Genomic DNA, 7,500 nt, shown 5'->3' on the forward strand with positions numbered 1-7,500 from the left:
ATCATGGGATCTCTTTCTATCAGATAGGAAGGGCTTGTTTCACAAAATGTACTTCTAAGTAATTGCTCCATAGATCCTATATTTATCTATATGAAGAAGAAATCATGTAACAGGGGGATTCTATTGTACAAATGTACTTCGAACTTGGAAGGAGCATGAGAAAATTACGATTTCTTTATCTTTGAGTTGTTCTGCCGGATCGGTCGCTCAAGACCTTTGGTCTCGGACCTGATGAAAAAAATGGGATCACTTTTTATGGGACTCGTTGAGAATATATTCTGAATCTAGTAGTCATGGCTATTAGAAGTAGAAGGCGCTCTGGTGGGGATCCTCACGGACAGAAAAAAATTGCAGTCAGTTTGATAATGATTCGAGTGACATTGATTTCTTCGGTCCGAACCAAGGAATCCTTAAATATGATTCAAATGGATTTGTTCTATCGTTGATCAGAGATTTCTCATGAAAAATATGAATCGGAGTTGAAGAAGGGGGAGGAGTCCTCGACCAAACAGATAGAGGATGATTTTTTCAATCACACATAGTTTGGGCTCCTAGAATATGGGCGCCTTGGGGCTTTCTATTGATTTATCGAAGGCCAATGAAATTGGGATTTCCTATTGGGCCAGGTCATTTCGGGGCAAGCAGATATTTATGATGAAGAGGATGAGCTTCAAGAAAATGATTCAGAGTTCTTACAGGGTGGACCATGCAGACCAGACAGCGAGATAGATTTCCAAAGAACAAGGCTTTTATCGAATAAGCATTCATTTGGCCTGCGGATCACCTCTTTTTCCTTAAGACTCAGCCTTTTGTCTCTGTTTTGTCACATCGAGAATTCTTTGCAGATGAGAGATGTCAGGGGTTTCTTATTCCCAAACAGATCTTCTACTACATATATAAACGCTGGTTTCTCAAGAATAGCAAGAAAGAATTTTTGAATTGTTGATTCATTGCCAAGAATGGTTAGAACAATAGTTCATTATCTAATGGATTTTTTGTTCTAATACTCTATCTGAGAGTTATCATATTTATCAAATCTGTTCTTCTAACGGAAGCTATTGGGATCAATGACAAAGATTGTTGAAGAAAAAGATGGCTTTTTATCCCCGGATGAATGGTTGTTGTATCTACTCAATAACGATCATTGGTTTAACTGAATACTCAAAAAATGGATGACCTTTTTTCTCTTCGTCTCAGGTCGATGGATATGGATCTCTCAATGAAAGATCCCTATATCGATAATACAATTCCAGTTGACCGAGCCTAATTCTAATTGTTTTGTTCGAAGAAAAGAGATCTACGGGGCGGTTTTGTCCTATTTCAGATATTCATGACCAAGAAGTACTGAATTCTCTTTCTTTTGGATAGGTCCCGAAAGGAGAAGGAAGGTTTGAATTGCCAACAGGCGTCTATTTTGAATTCACCGACCGAGAGTACAGTCCCATTTTGGGAACGTCCGGTGCAAAGTCATTGAATGGATAAGTCGCCATCCTAAAACGGACTATGTAATGTATTTATCCGCGGGTTACGGTGGGCATTTTACAGGGTTTTATTGTATCAATCTACCCTGTGGTGATTCTTTTGAAGCATATACTCGGGGGGGTGGCGGAACAAGAAGAAATTTTTTCAAAGATAGGGCCAGTTCATAATTAATAAGAATAGATATTCCAGAGATTATCGTGATCAGCTGCTGACAATTTATTCCACATTCCAAGAGAGTTCAATATTATGAACTTGAGAGGCGAACTCGGTATTATCAAGATTTATGAGTCGTGTTAATTACACGCAAGGCATCTTGACGTGTTGCGGATAATTGCATGAAATTTTGATCATTCTATTTGTGTTTGGATTTGCAAAGGTAGATTTAGAGTATTTTTTATTGATTGGTCATGTATATAGGCCGAGTCGGACATCCAATTGGTTCAATTTGAATTATTCGGAGGATCTTTATATATATTCTATCAAAAAAAAATGGACATCAAATCTATTTCTCGATTCAATAGAAGCCAAAAGAGGTGATAGGGCCTAAATATGAGAGATATGTAAAAAGCGGTCGATTACGCATATTCCTAATCTATGGAATGGAAACGCAGATTATATATGTAACATAGTAATCTATTAGTTACGCTGAATGACCCCTTCTCATAATGAGAATGTTATACCCTATTCGGTCTGGTCGGTATGGATGAACTTATAACCATGGAATCGACTCGATCCATCAGATATTATTTATATTCATAACCCAAAGTATACATTTGGGCGGAACAAGAATATTACTAATTTCTTTGATAATATCAGTTAGTAAGATAAGAGTTGAACTAAGAAATAGATTCTCGAAGCTAAAAAGGGTATCTGAGCAATTTCATATCGGGTTCATGATATTCTAGTATAGTAGAATGCTATCACACATACAATCATACTCAATTCGATGGAATTGTTTGATATTAAAGTGGCCTCTTATTTCGCACGTGAAGTAGTTAATTTCTTGGTTTCGTCAAGATTAATAACTTGATTATTTTTAGATAATAGTAGATAGAAACAACGCTCGTAAGGAGTCCATTGAAACCAAGAAATAATAAGCCTGCCTGCCTCACACAATAAGCAAGTTTCGAAAATGCTAGTGGAGAAGACTCTTAGAGTATGAAGAGAATAGGGCTAAAGAGATCCAGAAAGGATTTGAGTGTATAATGGAGCTTGCATAATCTGAAAATGATTAGATCAGTTCGGTACTGACCAAATGATGATACATGCAAGCAAAAGTTCCTAGATTCATGAAGATATGAGAACTTATAAGTTATATGCTTGCATATCCACCATTGAGTCTCCAACAATTATTCCAATATTACATTATCGATTTGACCTATGACAGAATAAGATACGTTTCATGCTTGTTTGGTAATGCATAAGATTCCCCAATATCATGCTAAAGATAACTGGATTTTAAGACAGATGCCATTCTTTGATGAGAATAAAAAGGAATATCGAAATATTCGGTGGCTGAAGCTGAAGCAGCTATTTCGAAGTAACGAAAAGAAAAGCAACGACTGGAGTGGGAGAGTCAGAGTCGAAAGAGGATTCCTATTCTTTTCTCATTAAAACCGTGCATGAGACTTTCATCTCGCACGGCTCCTAAGTGATAAGAAAAGAAGATGAGTTCTTCTTTAATTTTTGATTGCTCGTAGCGTATGTCTAAGACCGATCCTTTCGATTTTTGAATTTTCAAAAGGATATTTGAATTTATTTTCGGGATGCTTCATCAGTGGTTGTGAATGATCGATTTTTCTCAATCTTATGACTTGTTCCCACGGAACGAGGTCGAGAAGTTAAAAAATGAACCATGTTGATTTGATTCGTTCTCAGATAGTCACAGATGTCATCTTAGGGTGATCCTTTTGTCGACGGATGCTCCTATATACCTCTATCTCTGAAGGTGAAACCAACTAGTAGATCTACGCATCGAAATTCTATAGTATTGTATAAGTCATTAGTACGATCTTTGGTAGGACTACCGTAATGAACGAACTTGCAAAATGAATCTGTTTATGCAAGAAGGATTCGTTGTTTACTGCTCGTTCACCTTTATTAGTTTATGTTGAACAAGTAATTATGTTTGGTCCGAGTGGGAATAGGCATGTTCTTCTTCTGCAGTCCATGGAAGTTTGTGAAAATTACAAAACATCTCAGAAATAGCATGAGAGAATATAGGAATTTATCGAACGAAGCACTCCTCGTATCGTCAGGAGTCATTGATGAGAAGGGGCTGGGGAAAGCTTGAACCATTCCTACACGTGATGGATATACGCGAATTAAATTCCTGGGATTATTAATAACATTTGTGTATTATATAAGACCATTCTATTTTGAAGTCGATCTCTCCCCGAATGAACCATATAGCAAGAAACCATAAACAGAATAGAAGCTTGCCCACCCAGAGTATAATATTCGTAGTAGCTCATTAGACCGTACATTGTTTCTGGTATAGTCCAGATAGTAGAAGGAGCAATAGAAGAAACATCTGGAGCTACAAAGATAGTTTTTAATACAATCGTTAAGCGCCGCAAACATTCTCTAGAGCAGCGTTTATAGAAAAAGAAACTCTGTTAGCACTTTCTGTACATTCAATGTACTACTACGATAGAGGAATACATAGAGTTGAACATAGTAATAAGAAATTGATAAGATTTCGTTGAAATTGGTTCGTTTGGAAATTTCCCCGAAAACTAATCAGTGGTTCTTCTCTCTCATCGGAACAATAGGGTTTGCTCATTACTAAACTTGTTAAGAATAATAGAACGAAATCATATCTTTTTGATCAGAGGTTGGAACTAGATCAATCAGAAGAAGAATTAGGACAAATAATTAGATACATTCTGGAGAAAATCAAATTTCCATCGAAGAGAAGCAAGAACAGGATTTCATAAAAATTTTTGTAGAATCGAGAATGAAGTTTTCATCTGTTACTGGTCAGATCATATTAGTAATTGCATCCAGATCTCCAAAAATCCAATTGTTTCGATTTTCTCTTTTGGAATGGAATATTTACAGAATACCCGTGATAGGACAAACTTATTCCGGTATTTATCGATCGCAACTTCGAATATGGAATTCAAAGGTATCAAATAGGAAATGATACTCTGAATCATAGAACTATAATGAAATACACGATCAACCAACATTTATCAAATTTGAAAAAGAGTCAGAAGAAATGGTTCGATCTTCTTATTTTATTTCTCGAACCGGAGAGATCCATGAATCGGGATCCTAATGCATATAGATACAAATGGTCCAATGGGAGCAAGAATTTCCAGGAACATTTGACCATTTCATTTCTGAGCAGAATAGCCGTTTTCAAGTAGTGTTCGATCGATTAATATTAATCAATATCGATTGATGGTCTGAGGTTATCGACAAAAATATTTGTTTAAGTCATTTGTTTCTTTTTGTCCAAGTTACTTCTTTTTTTTGTCCAAGTTTCTTCTCTTTTTGTCTAACTCACTTCCTTTTTTCTTTGTGAGTTTCGGGAGTATCCCCATTCATAGGTCCGAGATCCACATCTATGAGTTGAAAGGTCCGAATGATCCACTCTGTAATCAGTTGTTAGAATCAATAGGTCTTCAAATCTTTCATTTGAAAAAAAAGGAAACCCTTATTATTGGATGACCATGATACTTCCCAAAAATCGAAATTCTTGATCAATGGAGGAACAATATCACCATTTTTGTTCAATAAGATACCAAAGTGGATGATTGACTCATTCCATACTAGAAAGAATTGCAGGAAATCTTTTGATAACACGGATTCCTATTTCTCAACGATATCCCACGATCAAGACAATTGGCTGAATCCCGTGAAACCATTTCATAGAAGTTCATTGATATCCTCTTTTTATAAAGCAAATCGACTTCGATTCTTGAATAATCGATATCACTTCTGCTTCTATTGTAACAAAAGATTCCCTTTTTATGTGGAAAAGGCCTGTATCAATAATAATGATTTTACGTATGGACAATTCCTCAATATCTTGTTCATTCGCAACAAAATATTTTCTTTTTGCGGTGGTAAAAAAAAACATGCTTTTTGGGGGAGAGATACTATTTCACCAATCGAGTCACAGGTATCTAACATATTGATACCTAACGATTTTCCGCAAAGTGGCGACGAAGGGTATAACTTGTACAAATCTTTCCATTTTCCAATTCGATCCGATCCATTCGTTCGTAGAGCTATTTACTCGATCGCAGACATTTCTGGAACACCTCTAACAGAGGGACAAATAGTCAATTTTGAAAGAACTTATTGTCAATCTCTTTCAGATATGAATCTACCTGATTCAGAAGGGAAGAACTTGCATCAGTATCTCAATTTCAATTCAAACATGGGTTTGATTCACACTCCATGTTCTGAGAAATATTTACCATCCGAAAAGAGGAAAAAACGGAGTCCTTGTCCAAAAAAATGCCTTGAGAAAGGGCAGATGTATAGAACCTTTCAACGAGATAGTGCTTTTTCAACTCTTTCAAAATGGAATCTATTCCAAACATATATACCATGGTTCCTTACCTCGACAGGGTACAAATATATAAATTTCATATTTTTAGATACTTTTTCAGACCTATTGCCGATACTAAGTAGCAGCCAAAAATTTGTATCCATTTTTCATGATATTATGCATGGATCAGATATATCATGGCGAATTCTTCAGATTCCATTGTGTCTTTCACAATGCAATCTGATAAGTAAGATATGGAATCTGATAAGTGAGATTCCGAGTAATTGTTTACATAATCTTCTTCTATCCGAAGAAATTTTTCATCGAAATAATGAATCACTATTGATATCGACACATCTGAGATCGCTAAATGTTCGGGAGTTCCTCTATTCAATCCTTTTCCTTCTTCTTGTTGCTGGATATCTCGTTCGTACACATCTTCTCTTTGTTTCTCGAGTCTATAGTGAGTTACAGACAGAGTTCGAAAAGGTCAAATCTTTGATGATTCCATCATACATGATTGAGTTGCGAAAACTTCTAGATAGGTATCCCACATCTGAACTGAATTCTTTCTGGTTAAAGAATCTCTTTCTAGTTGCTCTGGAACAATTAGGAGATTCTCTAGAAGAAATACGGGGTTCTGCTTCTGGTGGCCCCATGCTATGGGGTGGTGGTCCCGCTTATGGGGTCAAATCAATACGTTCTAAGAAGAAATATTGGAATCTCATCGATCTCATAAGTATCATACCAAATCCCATCAATCGAATCGCTTTTTCGAGAAATACGAGACATGTAAGTCATACAAGTAAAGCGATCTATTCCTTGATAAGAAAAATAAAAAACGTGAATGGTGATTGGATTGATGATAAAATAGAATCCTGGGTCTCGAACAGTGATTCGATTGATGATAAAGAAAGAGAATTCTTGGTTCAGTTCTCTACCTTAACGACAGAAACAAGGATTGATCAAATTCTATTGAGTCTGACTCATAGTGATCATTTATCAAAGAATAACTCTGGTTATCAAATGATTGAACAACCGGGAGCAATTTACTTACGATACTTAGTTGACATTCATAAAAAGTATCTAATGCATTATGAGTTCAATACATCCTGTTTAGCAGAAAGACGGATATTCCTTGCTCATTATCAGACAATTACTTATTCACAAACCCTGTGGGGGGCTAATAGTTTTCATTTCCCATCTCATGGAAAACCCTTTTCGCTCCGCTTAGCCCTACCCCCCCTAGGGGTATTTTAGTGATAGGTTCTATAGGAACTGGACGATCCTATTTGGTCAAATACCTAGCGACAAACTCCTATGTTCCTTTCATTACAGTATTTCTGAAAAAGTTCCTGGATAACAAGCCTAAGGGTTTTCTTATTGATGATAGTGACGATAGTGACGATATTGATGATAGTGACGATATCGACCGTGACCTTGATATGGAGCTGGAGCTTCTAACTATGATGAATACGCTAACTATGGATATGATGCCGGAAATAGACCGA

General features: G+C 36.3%; 1 pseudogene; it reads right to left on the reverse strand.

Moving 5' to 3' along the window:
- Positions 1-2,373: 2,373 nt before the first annotated feature.
- Positions 2,374-3,968, reverse strand: LOC113850683 (annotated as a pseudogene).
- Between the last annotated feature and the right edge of the window lie 3,532 nt (positions 3,969-7,500).

This window comes from Abrus precatorius, unplaced genomic scaffold (genome assembly GCF_003935025.1).
Source record: "Abrus precatorius isolate BTA unplaced genomic scaffold, Abrus_2018 Scaffold0, whole genome shotgun sequence".
NCBI lineage: Eukaryota > Viridiplantae > Streptophyta > Magnoliopsida > Fabales > Fabaceae > Abrus > Abrus precatorius.